Source organism: Gopherus evgoodei, chromosome 2 (assembly GCF_007399415.2).
Source record: "Gopherus evgoodei ecotype Sinaloan lineage chromosome 2, rGopEvg1_v1.p, whole genome shotgun sequence".
Lineage (NCBI taxonomy): Eukaryota > Metazoa > Chordata > Testudines > Testudinidae > Gopherus > Gopherus evgoodei.
This window is the reverse complement of record NC_044323.1, coordinates 278,357,925-278,384,351: the sequence shown is the minus strand read 5'-3', so window position 1 is coordinate 278,384,351 and position 26,427 is coordinate 278,357,925. Positions and strand designations below refer to the sequence as shown.

The 26,427-nt window shown below is 44.1% G+C and overlaps 1 long non-coding RNA gene across 1 annotated transcript; it reads right to left on the bottom strand.

The window, feature by feature from the left end:
• LOC115647109 lies at positions 1-24,220 on the bottom strand. The gene is made up of 3 exons (XR_003999213.1): positions 24,093-24,220; positions 14,698-14,776; positions 1-123 (listed from the first exon to the last, which is right to left on the bottom strand). It is a non-coding gene; the product is annotated as an uncharacterized LOC115647109 (long non-coding RNA).
• Positions 24,221-26,427: the final 2,207 nt, after the last annotated feature.

Sequence of the window (26,427 nt, the reverse complement as noted above, 5' to 3'; positions counted from 1 at the left end):
TAGTAAACTGCTTTGGTGATTAGCACTGGTTTTGTAACAGATTTGCACAGATTGCAGCACAGAGGGTCTGGAGACAAAAGCAGGATTCTTGAACCTCCTGATCGAAATAATGCCAAAATAGAGCTGGAAATATTAAATACAAATTTTCATTTCAGAATCTCAAAGTGCTTTATGAACATTAATCAGCCCTTCCAACAGGTTTGCGAGCAACTGGCCATACGTTGTGTGTTCTACACTCTTCCTGCACAACAGAAAAATGAAAGCATAGCGGGGATAACTGACTTGGCCCGAAATCTGAAAGATCTAATTGGCAAGCTGAAAGTCCCATCTCCTAGTCCCTGATTCCAGTCCCTACTCTATTTATTATGCATCCCCACATGTACATGCCTTTAAATCTAAAGGAGGAGGTAGGAAGAAAAGCATGGAAAGGAAACCCAGCTGTAGTCATGGACGAGCATCATCTCAAAGAACAAGCTGGGTTCATTGTGGTCAAATAATAATACCTGGCTCTTATCTGGCTCTTTTCACTGATAGATCTCAAATATGCCTGCTTATTGAGTACCACTGACTTAAGAGGAAGGATGAGCTGATGCTTAAGGCACTGACTGGATAGAACCTGGGGGGATACTGTTTTCATTATATAGCTCTCATATAATGCATTTCACCAACAGAGCAAAAAGCACTTTACAAGGTGGTCTGTACCATTTTACAGATGGGAAAACTGAGGTAGAGGGGAAATGTGACTCTGCAAAGGGGGAATGTGACTTGAAGGTCACCCAGTAAGCCAGTGCCAGAGATGAGAACAGACTCGATCTCATGATTCCTACTGCAGTATTCTATCTACTAAGCAACAACGCCTCCCAGGTGGGTTTAATCAGAGCTCAGCCGGAATCACTAGTCAGCGAGTCATGTAACCTCTCTGTACTTCAATATCCCTATCTGTAAAAGCAAAATATATATTCTCTTCCTCCCCAGGCTATGGTGAGGACACTACAATGCCCAGTCCAAAGAAAGCCAATAAATAACATCTCTTTTGAAAAAAATAAAAACCCACACATTCATCCCTCTCCTCTGCCCCCCTGAAACTAAACAAGGGTGACAAGCAAGTGGCAACATTTGTCAGCGATCACACATGTCCACGGGCACATTCACCAAACCAAGTGACAACCACAAAGGTGGATCATCATCATTATCATCATCAAACCCTTGAAGCACAAAGAACTAAGGGTCACATCCCCAGTGGCTCCCAGGCCAGTGTCAGAAACTGAAGGATTTTCAGTGAGTTTCTATCGGGTGCCCCTGCCATTTTGCTATTAGACAGCAGCAGGTGCACAGACTTTTGGTTTCGTAATTCTCAAATTTTACAAACAAAAAATTCCCCTTCAGGAGCTTTGCACTAGCTCTTCATAGGCCTAGTCTCACCTGCCACTACTCTAGTACAGACACTGCAGCAAAAAAGACTTAGGGCTTGTCTACATCAGAAAGTTGCAGCGCTGGTGAGGGAGTTACAGCGCTGCAACTTTGAAGGTGTACACATCTGCAGGGCACCACCAGCGCTGCAACTCCCTGTTTGCAGCGCTGGCCGTACTCCCGTTTTGTCTCGGGTGTAGAGGATCCAGCGCTGGTGATCCAGCGCTGGTAATCCAATGTAGACAGTTACCAGCGCTTTTCTTGACCTCCGTGGAAGGAGGAAGCCTCTGGTAATCAAGCTGGTTTCCTTTCCCGGTTTGCTCTCTCGGTCCCGGAGCCACCCAGCAAACCGCAGGGAAGGAGACCTGCTTGCTCGGAGTTCCGGGACCGAGAGAGCAAACCGGGAACGCCGCGGTTTGCTCTCTCGGTCCCGGAGCCAGCCAGCAAACCGCAGGGAAGGAGACCTGCTTGCTCGGGGTTCCGGGACCGAGAGAGCAAACCGGGAACGCCGCGGTTTGCTCTCTCGGTCCCGGAGCCACCCAGCAAACCGCAGGGAAGGAGACCTGCTTGCTCGGGGTTCCGGGACCGAGAGAGCAAACCGGGAAAGGAAACCAGCTTCGCCGCGGTTTGCTCTCTCGGTCCCGGAACCCCGAGCAAGCAGGTCTCCTTCCCAGCAGTTTGCTGGCTGGCTCCGGGACCGAGAGAGCAAACCGCGGCGTTCCCGGTTTGCTCTCTCGGTCCCGAAACCCCGAGCAAGCAGGTCTCCTTCCCTGCGGTTTGCTGGCTGGCTCCGGGACCGAGAGAGCAAACCGCGGCGTTCCCGGTTTGCTCTCTCGGTCCCGGAACCCCGAGCAAGCAGGTCTCCTTCCCTGCGGTTTGCTGGGTGGCTCCGGGACCGAGAGAGCAAACCGCGGCGAAGCTGGTTTCCTTTCCCGGTTTGCTCTCTCGTCCCGGAACCCCCCTTGAAGCCGCCCAACAGCGCTGCAGTGTGGCCACATCTAACACCACTTGCAGCGCTGGTTGCTGTAAGTGTGGCCACTCTGCAGCGCTGGCCCTATACAGCTGTACTAATACAGCTGTAACAACCAGCGCTGCAAAATTTTAGATGTAGACATGGCCTTAGGGTGGAGCCAGGTCTTTTCTCTTAGAAACTCAATGCTGACCTTAACGGCCAGGGCTTTAAGACACAAAAATTCAGCTCTTTGGAAAACCAAAGTGAAATCTAAAATATCCACATTCAAATTCTTATGACAATATTACTAATTTTATGCATTGTTGTATTCAGCAGCCACACACTATCCCCATCTCACGTTCCTACAGGGCAAGGGCAAGGCTATAGGATTAGTGCCTTTCTAGCCCAGGTGCTAGACTTCTCATTTTAATCAGCAGAGGGAGGGACAGGGACTGGGACTTGTTATATGGATCATTGTGATTTCTCTACTATTAATTTGTTCTGCAATTAGGGTCTAGGGATCCCAAACATGAATCAGGACTTTCTTGGGCCAGGCACCATACAAAAACATACACTAAGATGGTCCCTGCCCCAAAGAGAGTTTAGAAACTGGTACGGCCTATTATCAACTCCCCTGTGGGCCAAGTGAGAAGGGATCTGAATGAGGAAGCGGAGTGGTTTGATGGACCACAAACTGGGGGGAACTCCCTGCCCAGGACCGGCATTTAAGAAGGCACAGAGACCCTGGTAGGAGAAGTTAATCCAGGGCACTGCGATGCAGGACTATAGATTCACAAAAGGAAGCCAATATCTTTTATTTTAGCCCTTGCACAATCGTACTAAGCATCTAACCCAGGGGTTCCAAACTGTTTACTGGCATGGCTGCATTTTAATTAATTATTTGCTCCTAGGACCGCAGACATTTTGCTCTTCAAAATGGCATCCTCCATGCATCGTGACCTCACATGCACCATGCATGTGAAGTAGGGTTGCCAATCCTCCAGGATTGTCCGGGAGTCTCCAGAAATGAAAGATTAATCTTTAATTAAAGATTATGTCATGTGATTAGACCTCCAGGAATACGTCCAACCAGAACGGACAACCCTGCAGAGCATTAAGCCACACCTCCCCGCTGCACTTTCCAAGGCACGGATGTCCCCTCATTCAGATGGCTCCAAGACGCTTGAAATGCATGTGGTTAAAAGGGTACACACTAGCAATCTGTATTCAATGAATTATCCAACAAATAGGATCCACCAAAATCAGCACAGGCATGCATGCGCAGTGGATTTACACCACTGAGCCAGCAGAGTTGAAGCTCATCATGCGTCCCATTTGCCAGTATAACCCATGTCAGGTTTGGGTTTTCCTCCTTCCCCCATTTCACAATTAGCAGAGAAACCCCATGTTGTCCCAGCAGGGTTTAAACAGAGCTGTTGATCAATCAAAACTTATTTCTATGACTCTTCAGAACAGCACTGCCATGTAAAGTAATTATAGAAAGTGATTTCTCCAGGCCCTAGGCAGTGCCATTCCAATCGCAGTTAGCCAGCTCAGAGCAAAGAGGCAGTCAGTGGAAATCCCCCAGCTAAATTAATTTAATTGCACAGATGGCATAATCTGTCATGGCGAGGAGGGGTGGGGGTGGAAAGAGGCACAGAGGGAGGAAACACCCCTGCTAGATTCTAGAAAACTGAGCCATCTGTTCACAGACTAGACAGTTCACAGTCTCTCTGAGTCCTTCTCATTGCTATGACCTCCCCAGTGACAAATGCACTTAATAATCCAGCAACAGGGGAGCAAAATGAATCACATAGCTGATGAGATACCCCTGAGATGTTTACAGTTCGCTACACAGGAACCCGTCAAACATTCCTGTAGCTGAACAGGCCTTTATAAGCAAAGCGTGGGTAACAAGCTATTACGTATGATAAATGCAAGGACTGCATGCAGCATGCTAAAATAATAAGACTCAATTGTGCCTTCCGCTACACCTGTGCTAGCCTCATTGAAGTCAACAGAGTTGCACAGGCATGTATGGAGCAGAACTGCCTCCCCCCCCTCCCCCTCCAGATAAAGCCCCATAAAACAGAGACAGTTAATGAAGATCAAAGATCCACTTTTTTTTAAAAACCAGGAAATAGCATCTGGGTAGGTAAAGTCTGTGGTACAGGACGGCTGCAATACTGAGAGTGCAAACTAGCATCTGCAGCACAGCTGCCTCTCAGGATGGCCTGCTGCAACTTGCAGAGTAAAGAAACTGACCCCCCGTTTCCCAGTAAAAGTGCAGTGAGGACAGGGGCATTTCCTGGTGGGGAACTCAAGCCTCAATTTCTATTCCGCTGTCAAGGAAAACACGACACCTCTGTGCAGTGCTGCCAACTCCTGTGTTTATCAGGATACGTGGTGATTATTTTCAAAGCCTCAACTCCTGGAAGCTAGTGATTATGCAAGAATCTCACTTAGATTCATTTATTAAGTTTCTGTCCCTCATGATTGTGGAGAAAAGCTTGTAGACATGAACCCTTGAGTCTCTCTCACCAAAAAGATCCCGTTATTTAAAAAAAATATTTAATGATTTTTAAGTCAGTCTCGTGATTTTGGGGGGATAACTCATGGTTTCAGCACTCTAGGGGTTAGTAATACTGCCGTCGCTCAGAATTGCCTAAACTTTGTGACACTTGACACTTGCCAAATGCGTGAAGGACTCCTTTAATTCATATATAAATGTACCTGTATCTACAAGTGAGAGAGAATACTTGGCTGTTCTTGAGATGACTACTCTTTGTATCCATCACAATACCTTCTGTCGCTATGTCAACGTAACTAACATCGTTCCAGGGTGGTGGTGGTCTCATACACCAACAGAGAAACCCTTTGCCACAGTAGGCTGTGTCTACACCACGGAGCTACGCCTGCATAGCTGTGCCAGCATAGTCTCCGTAGTGCAGACATACCCTTATCAACACTTGTTTCTTCAGTTTTGAGATTAAAATGCTTAATGACAGTTCATCGTGCTCCTTATTTTGCAGAGCAGCAAAGTCTAGAAAGAAGCTACATTTAGTAGAGCCTGCTGGAAAACAGGATTTCTCCCTTCCTCCATTCCCACCCCCTCCCCCCAGGTAATTTCAAAGTCTAAATTTTAGCCAAAACCCCCAAAAACAGACTCTTCCACACACAAAAAATCAACACTTTCCATAGAAAGTTTCATCTAGTCTGAACCCCAATTTTCTCTTTTAAAAAGTGCAGATGGAACACGGACCAGCTGTAACAGAGTCCTTGCTCAGCTGGAATAGAAACATTTAGCTACCAATCCAGCGCAATGACCATTATCATCTCCAGCTCTTCTGGTTGCTCAGGTCTCTGGCTTCACTCTCGTACTGAGTCCCAGCAGCCAGCCAGGAGCTCTTTCTTGTTCCCCAGTGCCTGCCAGCAACTGCTTTCTGTCCTTGCTTCAGCAAGCCAGGAATACCATCCCTGCTCCTCCAGCTCCACGTAGCAACTGACTCCTGCGCTGGCATCCTGCAGCTCCTTTTATACGGCCCTACTGGGCCATGATTGGCTACTTCTCGTGCAGCCTCTCTAGGCCATCTGGAGGACTTCTCTATTGCTCCTTTCTGGGACAGGGTGTGGTAGGACCATAAGGCCTCTGGCAGGGGGCCTCTTGGTCTGGTACAATCCTATCACAGACAGCTTCTAGACCCAGGATTTCCCCTCACCACAACGGTGTAGGGCTCAAGTTGCAGGTTACAAAAATATACTGAACACCTAAGTTTAGTCTCCCATCCCAGTGCTCTGAGGCATTCCCAGCAGGCAGCAGCCCCCCCAGCTAGTCCTGCCCTTTCCCTGGCTGGCTCCAGGATGCTCCAAAATGGGGCTTCTCCCCTCTCCTGGGCTCCCAGGGGAGGGCATCTCACTCCCTATTGGTCAGGCTAGCTCTTCTTCATGTCAATCGTGTGACTCTGCCCCCTCCAATGAGTAGGCACACCTGCAATCCTCCCCCCAAGCCAATAGGGCCCCTGGCATTCTACACAGTGTCCCTCCTCTCTCCCTCTGGGTTGCCCAACAGACTCTGAGTTTGCCCTTCCTTCCAGGGACACTGTGTCTCAATCTGAGCTACCCACACAAAGGGTCCCAGGGACGTAGGGAAGCTCCTTGGGGGTTACACAGGTATTTTTGATTATTGTTACTATTGCTATCCAGGTGCTTGCCCTGGGTTTCAGAGATCCTGCAGCTCCCACTGCAATCGATGGGGATTTGGAAAAATCAGGACATTTGTGCCTCGATAGGGAATCAAGTGCTTAACTTTAGGAACCTAAGTTTGAAAAGTTTATCCTTAAGTGTACATGCTGCTTAGCTCACTCACCTCACTCAAAATAATTTGAGAAATTGTCAATGACAATTTTGTAGTGCAGGTCCAAATAGGCTAGTCAGAAAAGGGAATCCCTAACATCTGGCATGGTGTGAATGGACTGGTAGCAACACCTAACACTTGGTACGTTGCCCTGCACTGGGACAGTCTCAAAAAAGCAGACAGAGGACCAATCTTCCTCTGTTAAAATCAAGGGATTAAAATGAAGCTGTCATATTGCAGTCAATGCTGAAGATGAGTGGAGAGGAACAGAAGGTTTAGCGCACCCTTTCTGGACCTGATTCTCAAACACCTGCCCCCATGGACATTTAATCAGGCCATTTAATGGCTTATGGTGCTGTCCAACACCATAAATAATGTATTAATTAAATACAAATGATGCCAAGTCTGAGAACATGAACGTGAGCCAGAAATCCTCAGTGGCGCACACACCAAGGTAGTCAAAAGAGCTTTTGAGGAAACATGGAGTGAGGCCATATAGCCAAATGCAGTGCACTAGAATATAAACTGGTATTGCTCTCAGGAGCATTTCCTACCAGACAACTCAATTCCACACATTCCCCCCCACGCTAGCTTGTTTTCAGCCAAAGTGGGTACCAAAGACTTTGATTAAAGGGCTGAAGGCACTGACATATAAAGGAAAGTTTAGAAGAATTACATTTGTATAACTTGGCTAAGCAATGACAAGGAGAGACTTGATAAAAATCCGTAGGCCTCTGGATGAAGGGTACAGCCCTGAATTAACAAACAGCAACATCGCTGAGAATGAGCTCTATTAAAGTCTCCCCAGAGAAATGGTGCAAACCTCTTCATTTTATTTTATATTTTGAGCCATTCAAAACTAGCTGCTAGGACATGTACTCTCTGGTATAACACCACATTGCCCAGCAGGGAATATGGATTGGACTATTCCATCTCTAATTAATATTGTTCTATATTATTATAGGCAAACAGGTGAGAGACTCATGCAAGCTGATGACAGCTGTTTGAAAGCATTTGCTTATACTTGCTTCAAGTAATGATATTTCTTTTTCCATGTGCAACAGAAACCAACCCCCAATTTTAAGAAGGCAGTTTTCACCATTCCCTGGACTAATCCAAGCCAATACTGAACTCAATAGTCAGTCAGGCTCCAGCAGTCACTGGCATTCATAGGTTTCACCTGCCTTCAACCCCATTCTCCTTCAGCACACCCAGTCCAGTATGCCTTTGCTAAGGAAGAGAGAAGATAGCAACCAGGCCATCCCAGCATCAATTGAAACAAGTGGGTCTGTGGAGTCTCTCTTTCTAAGTGGTCTGCTGGCTTCCCCAGTACCAACACCGACTCTGGACACCATTTAGCACCAACAATAAACAGCTACTGCAGAAGCAGCAGCAGCAAGACCTGGCATAGCGGCTATTGAACAAGGGATAAACAGCTCATCGCAGTTCTCTTAATCAGATCAGCTCTGCAAGAAGCAGCTGGGCCCTGAGAAAAGCAGCCCAGCCAGAACCTGAAAGCCAAGAAGGCGAGCACCAACTGCTCCTAAGACAGTGGGCCAAGCCTCTGTTGTTGAGATTTAACTGAAGTTAACAGAGTTAGGCCAGCAACAATCTGACTCAATGGTGGGGAAGTAAAGGGGGAAGTAAGTTCACCAAACCTCCATCTTGGAAAATAAATATCTGGGTCTGCTAAGAAAAGATGACTGAGTCTGTTGCGGGGGGAAGTAGTGCACGAAACTTGAAGGTTTTGCAATGTTAGAGGTGAACCCAAAACTCCAAGCAAGCTTAACAAAACAACAACTAAACTCACTGGCTTAGGTCTGCCAAAAAAATAAAGCTCGTCACAAACCAAAAAGAGTGGATTTTGCACACTTATACATGTAACACCCTCTGCATCCTAAAATGTCCTATAAGAGGCCTTTAAGTCCAGGTCTTGCAGACTTCTCTTGGGTATCTCCTTACAGAATGAACAGGGAAGCACTTTTTAAGGAGAACAATAACGTTATAGCGGCTGGGCATTATTTACTGAATACAAGAGTAATCTTATGTTAGAGATGTATCATGTGTCTGATCAATTAAATCACGACAATCACAATAACTAGATGGTTCCATTGATACTGTCCACTACCACTTGATAGCCCAGCTAGTATATTCCTGTGGAAAATTGGGTACTTTCTAAGAATGGAATTTGAGCAGCCGTGTCATTTCACTAAGGAACATGCAATGGTAAATTCTTCACGGTTTTGAAGTGAACTTGATATCTTTGAATATGTTGCTTGTGAGTAAAAGGTAAATCCACAAAACTATTAAGACCAGCTTCTATCTCATATTTACTATTATATCAACAATCTGGTCACCAGACATCAGAGTCCTTTTATTGATAAAGGTTTAAATAAATAAAATACATTTTCTGCCTGGTAAACCTTGAGACAGCTGATGTCAGTCATCCCACAGGGGGAGACTTTACACAAACCCATAAGGAGTTTGGATCCTTGAGTTAGATACCTAACCACCCTTTAGTGCCTTTGAGAATCTACCCCAGACTCACCAGAACTTCCATTCAATGGTCTTCTGAGTATTCAAGTGATTGAAACATTTATTTCCCTTCTTAATTATGGAGAAAGTGGAATTTACTGTTCTGTCAGTTAATGAGTGAGGGATTACTATCGTGCAGTTAGTTCATAGGATTGTGCATTCTCTGTAAACCCCGCAGATTAGATGGCTCAAGAGACTGGCAAAGGAAGATTAAAGACTTCTACTTCCACATCACCAGTTCACATCCAACAGATATCAGCAGTCACAGGAAGTTTTGCAATGGGTGTAGGTTAGTAGCCTCCATGCAGTTCCCGCTGTTCACATCACCACAACTGACCCAAAAAAGCCAAGGACCAAATGCTCTCAAAGACGGAATTCCCCTCTCAACAGCTGACCCTGCTAGGCTAAATTTGAAGCATGTCTTTAGGGGAATTTCAACCATCACTGTCCATGCTGCACTTGTCCTAAGGAAAGGACTTCAGTTCTGCTCATTGAGTGCCTTTCTGAGGTACCTAGGTTTTACTATATGTCCGTCGCCTTAGTATCAGAACAGTTCATGTACATGTACATGTACTCAGGGGCCAATACAGCAGATCACTTGAGCACATGTAACTCTAAGCTTATACATGGTCCCGCTGAAGTCAATGGGACTGATTGATCATGTCATTAGAGGTTTTTAAGAACAGCTCAGACGAACATCTGTCAGAGATGGTCTACATATACTTTGCCCTGCCTCAGCACAGGGAGTTGGATTAGATAACTTCCCAAGCTTTTCCCTACCACCTGTGTGCAATCCACCTCTCTCCCCATCCCCCCAGTTCACTGCCTGTCTTCCCTTCCTCAGCTGGCTAATGGAATCTAAATTTGACACCACAAATTCTCATGGTACAGTAACAAGGTTACCATCTATTAGCACCAGGTGTCCTCCAGTAGCTCCTCACTCCACAGACAACTGAAATAGCCCCAGTAGAAAATCAAGGGGCAGTATTACACCAGCTGTAGTTCATATATACAGTATAGTTTACGGACAATACAATACGCGAGTCAGACATTGTGACTCGCTTTTGACTTGCAATGACAACCATATCAATAGCATGGCCAGCAACTGAACCCTACCTCACCACACAACTCCCTCCCTGTGTTGTTATGATTCCATACCTCCATTTCTTTTGGGGTTGAAAGTAGAGCTAGGAGGAGGAAAGTAATGTCCTTTTGCAGAGGATTTTGATATTTCAAAATGCAGTTCAGTTCCAGTTCAGATCAAAGCCCAAACATTTAGAAATTCACCACAAAAAGAGAACAGAGCCATAGTGCCAGGGCAGTCGAACTGGCAGGATGACCCCACAGCTATGGACTCTAGAAGCCCATGCTCCCCAGGAGGTCTGCTGAGCATCTGGGTGAGTGGGCAGGCAGGAAAGAAGGCAGGTTTCCAAAACAAACCTGTCCCAGTTCTATAAGAACTTTGGCAAAACTGAACCACCTCCACGAAACAGATTGGTAACTGGTTAAAAGATAGGAAACAAAAGGTAGGTATAAATGGTCAGTTTTCAGAATTGAGAGAGAGGTAAATAGTGGTGTCCCCCAGGGATCTGTTCTGGGACCAGACCTATTCAACATATTCACAAACAATCTGGAAAAAGGGATAAACTGAGGTGGCAAAATCTGCAGATGATACAAAACTACTCAAGATAGTTAAGACCCAAGCAGAGTGCGAAGAGCTACAAAAGGAGCTCTCAAAACTAGGTGACTAGGCAACAAAATGGCAGATGAAATTTAATGTTGATAAATGCAAAGTAATGCACATTGGAAAGCATAATCCCAACTATACATATAAAATGATGGTCTAAATTAGCTGATACCACTCAAGAAAAATCTTGGCATCATTGTGGATAGTTCTCTGAAAACGTCCACTCAATGTGCAGTGGCAGTCAAAAAAAGTGAACAGAATGCTGGGAATAATTAAGAAGGGAATAGAAAATAGGACAGAAAATACCATGTTGCCTCTATATAAATCTATGGTATGCCCACATAGTGAATACTGTGTGCAGATGTGGTCACTTCAGCTCAAAAAAGATACACTGGAATTAGAAAAGGTTCAGAAAAGGGAAACAAAAATTATTAGGGTATGGAACAGCTTCCGTATGAGGAGAGATTAATAAGACTGGGACTTTTCAGCATGGAAAAGAGATGACTAAGGGAAGATATGATTGAGGTCTATAAAGTCATGACTGGTGTAGAGAAAGTAGATAAGGAAGTGCTGTTTAATATTTGTCATAACACAAGAACTAGGGGTTACCAAATCAAATTAATAGGCAGCAGGTTTAAAATGAAAGGAAGTATTTCTTCACACAATGCAGAGTCAACCTGTGGAACTCTTTGCCAGAGGATGTTGTGAAGGCCAAGACCATAACAGGGTTCAAAAACAAACAAGATACATTCATGGAGGATAGGTCCATCAATAGCTATTAGCCAGGATGGACAGGAATGGTGTCCCTAGCCTCTGTTTGCCAGACACTGGGAATGATCGACAGGGGATGGTTCACTTGGTGATTCCCTGTTCTGTTCATTCCCTCTGGGGGACCTGGCACTGGCCACTATCGCAAGACAGGATACTGGACTAGATGGACCTTTGGTCTGACCTGGAAGGGCCATTCTTTTGTTCTTATGAAACATTTCAATTGAACTGAATCAGCAAATTCTGTCAAAAGAACCCCAGAATCATAGAAATGTATGGCTGGAAGGGACCTCGAGAAGACATCAAGTCCACCCTTTGTGCTGTGGAAGAACCAAGTAAATCCAGACCACCCCTGACAACTTGTTTTAAAATCTTCCAGTGATGCTTCCATGACCTCCCTTGGAAGCCTGTTCCAGAGCTTTACTACCCCTATAGTTAGAAAGTTTTTCCTAATATCTATCCTAAATCTCCCAGGCTGCAGATTAAGCCCAGTACTTCTTGACCTACTTTCAGTAGACATGAAGACCACCTGATCACTGTCGTCTTTATACCAGCCCTCAATATTTTGGAAGACTTATCAGGTCACTCCTCAGTCTTTTTTTCTCAAGACTAAACATGCTCAGTTTTCTCAACCTTCCCTCATAGATCAGGTTTTCTAAACCTTTTATCATTTTTGTTGCTGTCCTCTAGACTCTTTCCAAATTGTGGTGCCCAGATGTGGACACAGTATACCAGCTGCCAAGTAGAGTGCCAAGTAGAGCAGGACAAGTGCCTCCTGTGTCTTACACACAACACTCCTATTCATACACTCCAGAATCATATTAGCCTTCCCTTTTTTGCAGCTGCATCACACACATGACTTGTATTCAGAAGTCAAACTACATGTATGCCCAAGCCCCTTCCCCTTCGTTCAGCAGCCAGAGCCCAAACCCCCAGTGCCCCTCCCACCGGGCCCTGGACCTTTGGGCGGGGCCTCAAAGAAAAAGGTTGGAAACTGTTGGTCTCGGTGAAATTACTATAAGGTGGGTGCACAACTGGTTGAAAGACCATGCTCAATGCTTCTGTACCTTCTTACACAGGGAAGCATCAAAACCACCCAAGGAAACGCTTCCATTCCTTACGAGAGGCTGAGATACAGGCAACTACTAGCATGTTTTGCTCAGGGTTCAAACGTAAGAATAACTGTCTTGCACTAAAGCTCCCCCACACCCTGCCAGGCAGGCATCTAAATTAGTCATCACTTCTAGTCAAACATGGGTTTGCTGGCAGCCATTTTCCAGAACATTTTCCAAATACCCATTAAAAACTCACCACTGGAATCCCTGTTCTCTTACAGTACAAGAATTGATATTCTATTTTTGTCTGCAGTCCAAAAATATGCCAGGGAGGAATGCATCCTTTCTGGATGGCTGCCTGCAATACAGGGGCAAGGGGTGCTGTGAAAACAGGCACATTCTCCTGTTTAACAATGTTAAAGAAACAGCAGAAATCCAAGAAGCCTCTCCCCTCAGCAGCAGCAGCAGCACTGCAAGCCCCTCGGACCCCCAAATATGACCCAGCCCTAGCAATGACAATGGTAGGTGTCCACCAGCAGCACAGAAGTCACTGGTTGCAAGACAACCAGTGCCCTGCAATGAAGACAGTCAGTACATGATTAAGGAGGCAGTGTCATTCAGTAAATAAAGCATGGGACTGACGAGATGGGTGAAGTAATATTTTATTGGACCAACTTTTGTTGGAGAGAGAGACAAGCTTCAGAGCTACAGAGCTCTTCCTCAGACCTCGCTCACCAACTAAAGTTGGTGGAATAAAAATTTTACTTCACCCATCTTGTCAGTCCCATGACTCCAACACTGCATAAAGCCCTCGACCGGCAGTTGGGGGTGCTGAGTTGTATTCCCAGCTCCGACACTAACCTGCTGAGCTATAAAGATGTTTACCCTCCTTTGCAAAGTTCTTTGATATCTCCAGAGGAGGAAGGCTGCATAAGAGTGGAGTATTATTATTAGCACTGAAAGCGTTACTGGATTCATAAAGTGATTGATTCTTCAACAATGTGGTGAGGGAGAAGAATGTGAGTGACGCAGCAGTAGCATCCTGGAGGGAAAAAGGACTAAAATCTCTGGAATAGATTCAGGATGACTGCATTTTTACTGTAAGTGTTTAGTAACTCTAGAATTCGCACAGCCCTCCTGATCCCACTTGGGAACATGACACACAAATTACTAACTATAACAAATGGTTCAGGCGCGCGCACACACACGCACACACACACACACACAGGAATAAAAGAAAAACCAGAACCTTGCACCCAAGAGGGGCAAAATTATAATGAATTCACGTGTGTTTCTCATTGAAGAGACTGATCACTATTTATTTAACAATTTAAAAGTGTTATTTTAGCCTTCCAGGTTTGTGTGTGTGTTCAGAGGCTGTTCTGGGACACCAGCCAAAGTCATTTAAGCAACTTGGGGGGGAGGAGGGGAAGAGAGGCAAGTGGGCAACGATTCACAATGAACGGATCACATGCAGTCCTGACAGCCAAAAATAAGGGCTAATCTGCAGCTCCAACTGGCACAGCTGATGGGAGTCAAGTGGAACGGAGCTTGAGAGGAAGATATTGAACAGAGGGTCTCTCTAATACAAGGACAACTAGGCGGCTTTGACGGTTATTTAGAAATCAGGGCAGAGTACAAGCACTGAAGTAGGCTTCTTAGACAGTTATGGCAACGGCTCTTAGCACCTCTCTGTGTTGCTACCCTGCTCTCCTCAGTGAGCACCAGCAGTGCACCACTTCTCTCAGAAGGCAAATAAGCAGGTGGAAAACATGAAGTGGCAATAGCTGTAAATGTATAAGCTCTGTCACCGCAATCACCATCTGTCAGCTCTTGGATTTTGGGTGACGTCCTATGACTCATCCGTATTTGCCTCAGGTGTTCTTGTGAACCTTCCAAACTGATGCTAGACCGCGATGCCGGTAAATCAACATACCCACCCACTCCTGCCTCTGCTGGATTGTTTTCTGTAGCTTGGTTACAGTGGCACATTCTGTTGGGGGCGTTCCTTCTCCCTGAAATGAGAGAGGCAGGTGAGATCAAATCACTTGGCAAATTTTCCACCTATTCCAGAGTTTGCCTCTCTTTTCCCAGTCAAATCCTTCCATATGAGAAAGCTAATTTAACTGTATCCCAGCTACCTTCCTTGTTTGCAGATTATACTCCCTCAATAAGCTCAACAAAACAACACTGCATGAATTTCTGCAACCAGGTCACAGAATAGAAACAAACAGCTAAAGGAAAGAACAGAACATATGCAAACACAAAATCCTTTCCTACAAGAGTGATGCCTCTGGGGGAGACGACTGTGAGGTTCTGTACAGCAACAGCCTAAAATACAGGAATGAAGAAACTCACCTAGGATAACTGGACAGAATGCAGGAAAAAGGGATGTCTAACCAGGTAAAAGTACCATTTAGAAAACTTGTTCCCTAACTATTCCTATTTCACTGCACTTACAGTGGGTGTGGTAAGTACACTGCATTTTTGTACCTATTTTACAGATGTGTAAACTGAACTACAAAGAGGGTAAGAGTCACATGGTGAGTCAGTAAAGCACCATGATTAAAAGCCAGGAGTCCTGAATAGCTCCCAGCCCGCCGTGCTAAGTAATAAACTATAATTCATTTAATGAGGGACTGTATCTTGAACACTGGGCCTGTCCTTTGTCCAATAACTCCTGGAAAAATTCCCTTCCTGGAGGTGAGATGAGGTGACCCTTCACCCTAAAAAACAATGACCCTGCTACATACATCCCATTCTCTACGCTCTTCCCTCCCCAGGCTCAAAATTTCTGATTGAGAGGAAGCTGTTGAGCGGACATTGCCAGAAGCTACCTGAGTAGCGGGAAGCAAACAGCAAGGGATCCAAACCTGAAGTTGAAAACATCCATGTAGTTGGCATTCACATTTTCAATGGTAAGCAGCGGATGAATACACCAGAGTCTGCACCAGTGAAAGTGAGTTACAGAAATATGAGGTTTTAAAAGCGACTTTAGACAAGTTGTCATTTGCAATATGTCATATACTTGCCCTAGGTAAACTCTGCAGCAGCTTAAAATGATACACATGCTGTGGCAATTGCAAAACAAAGTGGAATGCTCAGAGAGCATATCAATGCCCACCCTGCTCTTCCAACTCATCACTATCTTTCAGCAGTTCTGAGGGTTTAAGATGCAGGCACTAAAGCAAAAAGTTGCACCTGTGCGCTATGAGATACGAGCTCTTCTCTCTGTGATGTTAACGGAGATATTAATCACGTTCTACCCACAACCGATCAGTTTGCATCAGACATATCTTTCAAATATTCTACTGTTACGACCCCTTCTTCTCTTGGGAAGGTATCCATTGTGCAAGCTCCCAGGTGCTGTGGTACAGACTTTTGTACTAACCAGAATCAAACAGTTCAATTTGCAGGTTTTGTGAAATTCAATTATAAAGGGACAGTAAAATAAAAAATTGTTTTAAATCCTCATCTGGTTTACTACCGAATATTACCAATTATGTTGCAGATTGCTAAAACTAAGAACGGTAATGTTTTGATCTGCCAGGCACCAGTTTATATTGTTTGGTTACATGGTGAACTTTTCTCAGCTTGGACAGTGAGTGACTGGTTAGCTTCACTTTCTGATTCTTGCACGCTAACAAGGCTCTCTAATCTGTTACTACAATATCCCCCCTTGCCCCTTTCTTATACTAGCAATATTTTCCACTAGCTAGTTTATAACTGTGGCAGTATATAAGCCATAGTACAAAACTGGCTGGTTCTGCTGAGAAATATTTTTTCATGCGTATAAAGAGATACTTCTTACTAGTTGCTTAAAGAGGACCTGATCCCAAATTCCCTGAAGTCAAGAGGAGTTTCTCCATTGTCTCTGGATTTAGTATTCAGAGAGAGTAAGTCTGAGCCAAGTCTACAACACAAGTCTCCACTGCTGCAAATAACTATGAACTCAAGGTCATGGGTAACTGTTGCACTTAACCCAGGTATCAATTTGGTCATAGAAGTTATTACTCAGCACTGATGTCCAGGATTACCAAACTTGCTGTTCATCTGGGGAGCCAGCTGGTAGCAAAGTGTTAAAGAATCTTCCCCTCAACAACATAAACGGGAGAGTGGAAGGGGAAAGAGAAGAAAACCCATGCAACGAGGCTAGCTTTCCACATGCCTCTCTAAATGCAACCCAGCACAAAACTAAATCACAGGTTGTCTTCCTTCAGCATGAAGACCTCTGGTTCTCTACATAAGTCCACACAGGCTTTAATGAGGTTGTCCTGGCAAGAATGGTGGGCATCAGGTAAGAGTGAGGAGAAACTCGGTTAAACACAAAGGGCCTGATCCAAACCGAAATGATCTGGACAAATTGGAGAAATGGTCTGAGGTAAACAGGATGAAGTTCAATAAAGATAAATGCAAAGTGCTCCACTTAGGAAGGAACAATCAGTTTCACACATACAGAATGGGAGGAGACTGTCTAGGAAGGAGTATGGCAGAAAGATCTAGGGGTCATAGTGGACCACAAGCTTAATATGAGTCGACAGTGTGATACTGTTGCAAAAAAAGCAAACGTGATTCTGGGATGCATTAACAGGTGTGTTGTAAACAAGACACGAGAAGTCATTCTTCCGCTTTACTCTGCGCTGGTTAGGCTTCAACTGGAGTATTGTGTCCAGTTCTGGGCACCGCATTTCAAGAAAGATGTGGAGAAATTGGAGAGGGTCCAGAGAAGAGCAACAAGAATGATTAAAGGTCTTGAGAACATGACCTATGAAGGAAGGCTGAAGGAATTGGGTTTGTTTAGTTTGGAAAAGAGAAGACAGAGGGGACATGATAGCAGTTTTCAGGTATCTAAAAGGGTGTCAACAGGAGGAGGGAGAAAACTTGTTCACCTTAGCCTCTAATGATAGAACAAGAAGCAATGGGCTTAAACTGCAGCAAGGGAGATTTAGGTTGGACATTAGGAAAAAGTTCCTAACTGTCAGGGTAGTTAAACACTGGAATAGATTGCCTAGGGAAGTTGTGGAATCTCCATCTCTGGAGATATTTAAGAGTAGGTTAGATAAATGTCTATTAGGGATGGTCTAGTCAATATTTAGTCCTGCCATGAGGGCAGGGGACTGGACTCGGTGACCTCTCGAGGTCCCTTCCAGTCCTAGAGTCTGTGAGAGAGAGAAACGGAAATGGTGTAAGACTACACAGGTCTGGGCGATGAGAAGACACAGAAGAATACAACCCAAACAGAGACACCACCACATAAAAGATAAAACCTCCTTTGATGAAGGCCAATGAACGAGACAACTGTGAGAGCTAGAAGAAAGTACAGCATGTGGGAAAAGCCCTGTGGCGGCTATGGCTAATTGGATGACCTACAATAACTAAGTATCAGAGGGGTAGCTGTGTTAGTCTGTATCCACAAAAAAAATGAGGAATCTGGTGGCACCTTAAAGACTAACAAATTTATTTGGGCATAAGCTTTTGTGTGTAAAATAAATAAATAAATAAAAATCCACTTCCTCAGATGCATGGAGTGAAAGTTACAGATGCAGGCATTATTAAACAAACACATGAAGAAAAGGGAGTTACCTCACAAGTGGAGAACCAGTGCTGACAGGACCAATTCAATCAGGCTGGATGTGGTCTACTCCCAATAATTGATGAGGTGTCAATTCCAAGAGAGGTGTCAATACCAAGACATCACCTCATCAGTTATTGGGAGTGGACCACATCCAGCCTGATTCAATTGGCCTTGTCAACACTGGTTCTCCATTTGTGAGGTAACTCCCTTTTCTTCATGCGTCAGTTTAATAATGCCTGCATCTGTAATTTTCACTCCATGCATTTGAAGAAGTGGATTTTTTTTATTTATTTATTTTACACACAAAAGCTTATGCCCAAATAAATTTGTTAGTCTTTAAGGTGCCACTGGACTTCTCGTTTTTTCTACGATAATAGAATAACTTGGCAGCACACAAGTTTGCCAAGAAGGTGGAAACCTTCTTACTCAAAAGGATTCCTAGAATTCCTTAAAGTCTAACTCCAACCTCCCACAGAACTTTCAAGCTCTCATGGCCTTACCATGAAATTCTATGGAGAAGGCTCTGGAAACGTAGCATCAGTGTCCCTTTAGGATTTGCTGCAGTCTCCTAGTGGGGCTGAAAGAAGCAGGTGCTATTAGTGGCAGAACTCTATGGTTGCCTGAGTTTCTTGAGTTTACTCTTTCCATGCTGGTCTGAGCTGTCAATGATGCAGTCTTATTTAAACTTGACCATGATGTATCATGAGTCCTATCAGTTCTATGTGATGAGCACACTACTGTGCAGAGAAACACCTTGAGAAAGCAGGATATGGAGGACAACAACAAATGTCATGCATCTGAGTGAGCAACAGATGGGATAAATACTAACCAGGATAGTAGCGCAAGTTGTCATTAAACCATGTTTCAAGACTTACAATCTCTTGTACCTAGGTGGCAAGCCACTGTCTTCCCCATTTATTTCACTCACTCACTCTCACACACACACTCAGACGGAGCTTTTCAGTTAGCTAGCCAAGGATATTATCTGTGCTGAGAGAATCATTTCTTTTTTAAATGTCTCCTTTAATAGTGGAACTAATTTTCACTGCTGTAATTTATTTTTAGATTGAGTGGCATGCTGTGAAAGGTAAAACATGTAAGAGTAGCAGGAGCCAACCATAAATCAAAGCTGACTGGATGTTTGGGAAAATAATGAACTAAAGAGAAACACAATAAAGCTGATCTTATGAAGTGGCAAAGTGAATACTACAGACTTATTTTACACTTTTAAAAGCAAAGCACTAACGGAGACATTACCTGGCACAGGTGGGGAGAGAGGTACTCTCTGTCCTTGCACGGACGCATACAGCTTTTGCTGAAGTCAGTGGTCAAGTTATCAAGAATTATGCATTTTCATGGAAGTCAGATACCAGGGTAAGTAGCCAATTTCATGTTTTCACATTGATGGAGTGCTAATGATAACCAGAACTTAACAGACGTTATGTTTTACTTACCTATTCACAAACTAGCTAGTACTAGGGAGACTGCAGGGTTCATCAAAAGAAGAGGAAGACATTAAGATTCCTTTTATCAACCGAGAGTGGGAATTTCAAAAGCACCTACGGGACCTTTTGAAGCACAAGACCCATTAAAATTCAGAAAAATCCCAACCCATAAGGTGTAAGTTGTGGGTCTCCATGTCCTTGCCACACACTTAAGGAAGAAGAATGTTTGTGGGATGGCCTCTGGAATCGCTCAATTTCTCTCTCTCTCCTTTGCAACACTGGGTCTCCACTCTGCTCAAAGGAAACCCCCATGATTCCACCTCCTCTTACTACTCACCCAGCTGCTCTGTTGATCACAGCCAGTGATGTGCCCTAGGCAAAGTTCTCTAGAACTCAAATTTCAAGACCTCAGGCCACTCCAGTACATCCACAAGCAGCTGGCTGCTGGCTCATTTACAGCATTTTCAGCCAAAATGCACAATGAGCAATCTGGGAATTGCTTGGTATATTTACCGGAAAAACCTGGTAAGCTTTGAGTGCTCCCACTGTTTTTTCTGCTAGACAAAAAATTTCCTCCCTTGTTTATCAAGTTTACTCAGGCTGGAGCTCACATATGGCACAATGCTGCCTGCCTCCTGGCTCCAGGATACTCTCGGCTACAAGCTCTGCGCACTTCCCCCTGCTGCACTCAGACCTCTCGGAGATTTATGTACACAGAGCAAGAATTCCTTGCAGTCAGTCCAATTCCCTTGCCAGCTGTTCAGCACTCTGCAGCATGGTTTTGTAGTTGTATTTTACTTCATTCCATTCTGAGCTTGAGGGGCAGGGTTTCAAGAGGGAACGAATGGCAATTTGTTCTCATTTGCTTAAAACAAAACAAGCAATGTCACTTCTGTCTTCATTCTTTAAATCCAACCTAGATCGGCACAAGTTAGATTCAATGCTATTTTGCCACATGTCAAATCCTCTCTAAAACAGAGGGATTTTAAGATCAAGTAAACCCCTAGTTTGCAAGATCCTCCAGGCAGAGACCACATCTGCATTCACTCTGTAAAGCATCATGCACATCTATAGTATTAAACAATAAAATCCTAATATACTGCAGGGCAAATTTTGTATTGGAAAAGTATGATCACGCGAACCCAGTAGGTCTTTCTATCTAATCTTCTTCATTTAGTTCCTATGATTTTAAAAAACAGAATATGTTGTCTTAACTTTGATCCTTTCTTCTTACACTAAAGCTTTGCATTCCCCTCCCCCTGAGGGATCCAGCTACTAGCAGCCAAAGGGCAGAACCAACTAGGCACCTACACCCTATGCTTTTGATTAAATCTGCTAAGTATCAGCTTGAATCATCAAGGCTTTCACAGCTAGTGAAGATTCCCACCAAGCCCAATGAAGAGTTAGCCCCACCCAGCAGTTCTACCTCTGCTGGAAGGCAGCTCTTGGAGCAAACAGTTAAATGTTCAGAGAGATATGAGGAAATGGTCTGCCTGTATCACAGCAAGATATACACAATCTGCGGTCAGCTGGTCTACTCCCAAATCCCAGCACATTCAGTACAATTTGGTATGCTGGAAATCTAGACACCCTGAATGACTAGACTGGACCCAGAGGGTTTGAAAATTCAGCTTCAGTCTGACAGAGCAGGGCGGCAGCCAGAATCTGGCTACTCAGTAGCTGTCAGTGTTTTTGGATAATGCCACTATATAAACATTCTGCACTAGCTAAAATTTCCCAAGTAGATCTCCAGGGTAGCCCTATGTAGAACACGCTGCAGCTTGAAGGCACCAGAGTTAAAATGTGAAACCATGAAATTCTCAGTTAAGGTTGGAACCCTACCTTTATCAAAACCCCAACTATATCCAAACCCCAACCACCCTCCTAATATATAACAGAAACCAACCCTCACTTCAGCCTCTCAATACAGACAACAAACCCCAACATAAATACTACATACTACCTGGGCAACCTCCCCAACACTTTTCCATTGCCATGTAAGCCTTACATGCACATTACAGTACCTCTTTAAGGGAATCGCTCACAGGTTTATGCCATTGCTTATGTGCCTTTCCAGAAGGCAAACGATGCTTCTGAGAAGATCCAAACCAGAGAGAATGACAGAAGGGAGAATCTGCACAATAATGCCCTCTCAGACTGGTCAACTTCTAAATTACCATTTCAAACCCAGCCCAGGTTGGCAGTAATGAAAAGTTTGCAGGATTTGAAGGTTGTTAGTGCCACAAGAGAAATGAGTTGGTGGTTTCCATCTAGTGCCCAGTGGACAAGAGTCCGCATCTCTAAACAGTCATCACCTGAGGACTGGCAGCATCACCAAACTGGCTGGTAATCTTCACAAATCAGGGCAATGATTGAATGGGCCATGGAGACACACCTGACCTCCAGGGCTAGAAGTAGCCAGGATGAAGACAAAGGGGTGAGATAATGAAAGGAAGTTCACACTTGTGAGTTGCAAAGAGAGGAGTTCACTCTGGAAGGCCAGCAACCTACCAACTTAAGGTCAAGGGTGGAAAATTAATAGGTGAATGAATGAAAAACTGATTTGGCATCCAGTCACCTAACAAGAAAACAGGGGGAGGGGAAGAGAGAGGAAGGAGAAAACAGACACACAAATATGCTATTTTACTTCTTTTGAACTGGATGTGAAAAACAAAGTTGTAAGAGAAAAAGATCTGCTCCCCTTCCCAGAAATTTCCTGGCATTTTTTCCCTACATGGCCCAACGAGCAAAAACCATCTTCTTTAGCAGGAAACATCAGAATCTATAGTGAGTAAGGGTACAGTGGCACCACTGCAGCAACACACACTACAGAGACAGCAGGGGTTCTTCCTATCGCTGTAGTTAATCCACCTTCATAAGAGGTGGCAGCTAGATCAATAGAATTCCATTGACCTAGCACTGTCTACCCCAGGGTTAGGCTGGCACAGCTGTCTCTCTCAGGGCTGTGGATTTATCGTATCTCAAGAGACACAACTATGCTTATTAAAGTTACCAGTGTAGACCAGCCCTAAGATAAGAGATCCAGAGATATAATTCTTAGGAACTTGGAGGAAGAAAGAATGCCAGCTAATGCTTATCTGAGAAAAGTTAGCACATCTGGATGGAAGAAACCCAGTAAAGCAGAGGAACCTGGCAAATCTCCATGGATATTTCTGCAACAACTAGTTTGCTGCTAAAGGGGCCAATTTTCTTGAGTGCTGAATACCCACAAATCCCAGCAAAACAGAAGTTGGAGGTACTGACCACAACAGAAAACCATCAGACCATTAATTCTGATCTAGGCTGCATGCTGGGTCAGCTGCAAGAGGTGACAGGACACCCAGAAAAACCCTACACCTCTACTGCTGCTTGGTTTGAAAAGGACCTCACCTGAATTGAAAAAAAAAAAAAAAGATTGGTACATCACAGGATGTGATGGAGCTGAAAAATTCCTCATCTAGTTTGTGCTCAAGACAAGATAAATTTGTAAGCAAACGCATTTTGCGGCTGTTAAGAGTGTTCTTAAGCCTCACTATTTTACAAATCCATGTAGAAATCAAACCCATGGCCATTGTCTTTCTCAAATTTTACATCCTTCCCCATATTCTTGCCAATGAGCATCTACAACTAGCCTTCAATGCGGCAAAACACTTAAGTCAATGCACAGATTCCTTTGATATTTTGCTTTGCTGGACAGTGACTTTAGAATCATAGAATATCAGGGTTGGAAGGGACCTCAAGAGGTCACCTAGTCCAACCCCCTGCTCAAAACAGGACCAATCCCCAGACAGATTTTTGGCCCAGATCCCTAAATGGCCCCCTCAAGAACTGAACTCAACTCTGAGTTTAGGAGGCCAATGCTAAAACCACTGAGCTATCCCATGCTGCACTATACATTAACTTATATAGAAAATCCACATCCCACAGTGTTAACATTTTAACAAAGTTTTATAAACCCTAAAACCAAAACATAATTGCCATTTGATGAGATGGTTGTAATTTTAAGGAGTCACAAATCACAAAAACTATCAAAGGAATCTGAAGGAACTTAAAATAAAGAAAACATGGGGAGAAAACAGAACACTTCCAATGCGCGTTCCAAAGGAAGTGAGTAACCATTTGTTATTAAGTGGTAAGTCACAGAGTTTAGGAAGTGGCATTGTCCATGATCTATTTTTAATTAGAAAACATTCATGTTGCTGGCACTTAGGTCTGGCATAGGGACTGAACATTCCAATGAGATGGCTTTGCAGAGAAAAAGATCAAAAGAGTGTACTAGAGACCCAAAGAGGATGAGAATTAACATGTTACCGTAGGGTTTGTTTTGCTGTTGGTTTTGTTGTTTCTTTTTAATGCAAGGCAATGTGAGGGCTTGCCAGTAGCTTTCCAGCCTGATGTGTTTGTCCAGGTATCATCATCAGTGGCCATCAGGAAGCAAATCCATGACAATAACAATCATCTGAAAAGGATATGGAGAAATATCATTTCTGCATGCAGCCCCAGGTGGTTCACTGTGCACCACTGCACAATGCAAGTAGGATACCTACCTCCTACGTGTGTGTTTCTCTCACACACACAAATTCTCTCTGCCTCCCTTTCCTGTGGCCATCAGAAAGGAAGAGTTTTCTAAAGTAGCCCAAGGATACCATGCTGTCACTTTGCATAGCAGCTCTACGGCAGGCTGGCAAGTCTGCAGCAGAGCTCTTCAAAGGTGAAATTAATTCTCTTTATTTTGAGAAATTACTAGGCTAGGATTCGTAGGGCAAAGCGACTCAAGCCTTTGTAATGAGCAGCAGGCAGGCACGTAGGAACGCAGGGGTGGCAGGGGCAAAAGAGGGAGGGAAGCGAAATTCACAGGCTCCAGATAATGAAGCCACAGCCACAAGGTCATTTGCCATTACAAGAAGCTCCCCTTTTCCACTGAGGCTACTCAGTCTGAGAACATCTCACTCATCTGGGTGCAGCTCTGCGTGGCAGACCAATCCAGGAGCACTAAGTGAACCAGGAAAAGGACAAAACTGCCTCCAAAAGCATTCTTGGGATAAATGGGCAAGGATAAGGTAAATCATCTCTACATACTTCCAAGCCTCCAAAACACATGAATGTGGGATGCGAGCCACTGCACAAAATGAACAGCTCGGGGGCCTTCCTGATTGTGGGCAATGTGCAGGGGAGAGGGGCAAAAGGGGGATATTTCCAACTGTAGCATAAATAAATCTGTATTCATCTTCTATTTGTGAGTCCGTTTCTTCCCATTTCCTCGGGATGACCAAACGGGTGTCAAGGACCCTTTTAGATGTGTCTGCACTAGCCGGACAACCTGCTCTCAACCACAGCAGAGGGGGCTAAGGGAGAGTCATTTATGATGAGATCTTATGCCAAACATGACAGATTTTGAAATACAGCCAGCACCTAAGTATCAGAGAGGAGCCAAAGCCACGAAGTTTAGCTACAGAACCAAACTCCCCTAAAAGTCTGAGGGTGTTCAGAACCAGGGTTTTACTCTGGGCGTATCTTTAACGGCAAATCTACAGACCTCTCATTAATGTGTGTGTGCACGTGTGCGTGCGTACACACACACACACACACACTTATAGTTCTACGCTTCCCCACATACAAACTTTAACTAGATTAGTAGTTAGCAGGAAACCAAAAGTGGATCATTGACCCAAGCAGTACCTTCAGTTTCAAGTACATGAGACCAAGTGTTCATACAACCCATTGTGCCTCATTTCAGTGACTTATTACATTGCAATTCAGCACCTTAACTTAGTAGTTTTACATCAGCTCAGTGAAAGTTATTAGCTAATTGCTCATCTGTCTCCCGCAATCTTCGCACTCAAGATTATTTTAGAGAGAAGAAATCTCACAGCTCTGCAAAGGATTATATATAAAACACACAGACACATACGTTATGTTATTGTTATATAATAGTGTTTGATGATTCTCATTATAACACACTGGTCTAACATTGTGTGGCATTACACAATGAAGTGTAAAAACGGTATTAATCATGGCTTTGAACAACACAAACACCTCCTCTGAGGTTTAAAATAACCATTCAGAAGGAAAACTTCCAGGAGCCAGAAGGACTGACAACACTGGAGACTAAAGACCTTCTTTTCAAAGGCCAAGTGTATCCCAAAATATATGTTTTGGACAGCTGCCTCAGACCCAAGTTATAATACTTTATTCTTCATGGTTGTCTGTGGATCACTTCAAGGACCAAGAACAAGATTTGATACAAAATCAAAACAAAAAACCCAAAATGAATGGAGAGATTTAGTTTGTGACTACATCGCAAAGCTCATGTTGGCTTTAGATCTAAATCCAATTCTAGCTCTAGTTTTTGTAAAGGAACACATTTTAAACTCTGGCATTGGTCATCTTTTCCCACTTCTCTGGATGCTGCAGGAAGTGGTGGGGACGATGATTCAGCAAGTGGTACTGAATCAGTATTAAAACACTTCACTAGCTAGTGCCAAGGGTCCACATTGCACAGACAGCTGCTCCAGCAACAATGAGAGAAAAACTGAAGTCCCAAATAGCTGTGTTCACTACATAATCATGGCACTCATTTAAATATTCAGGTCAAATGCTATTTTGGACAATTGCTCTCTTCCTAAATTTCTCCTTGTAGTTTCTG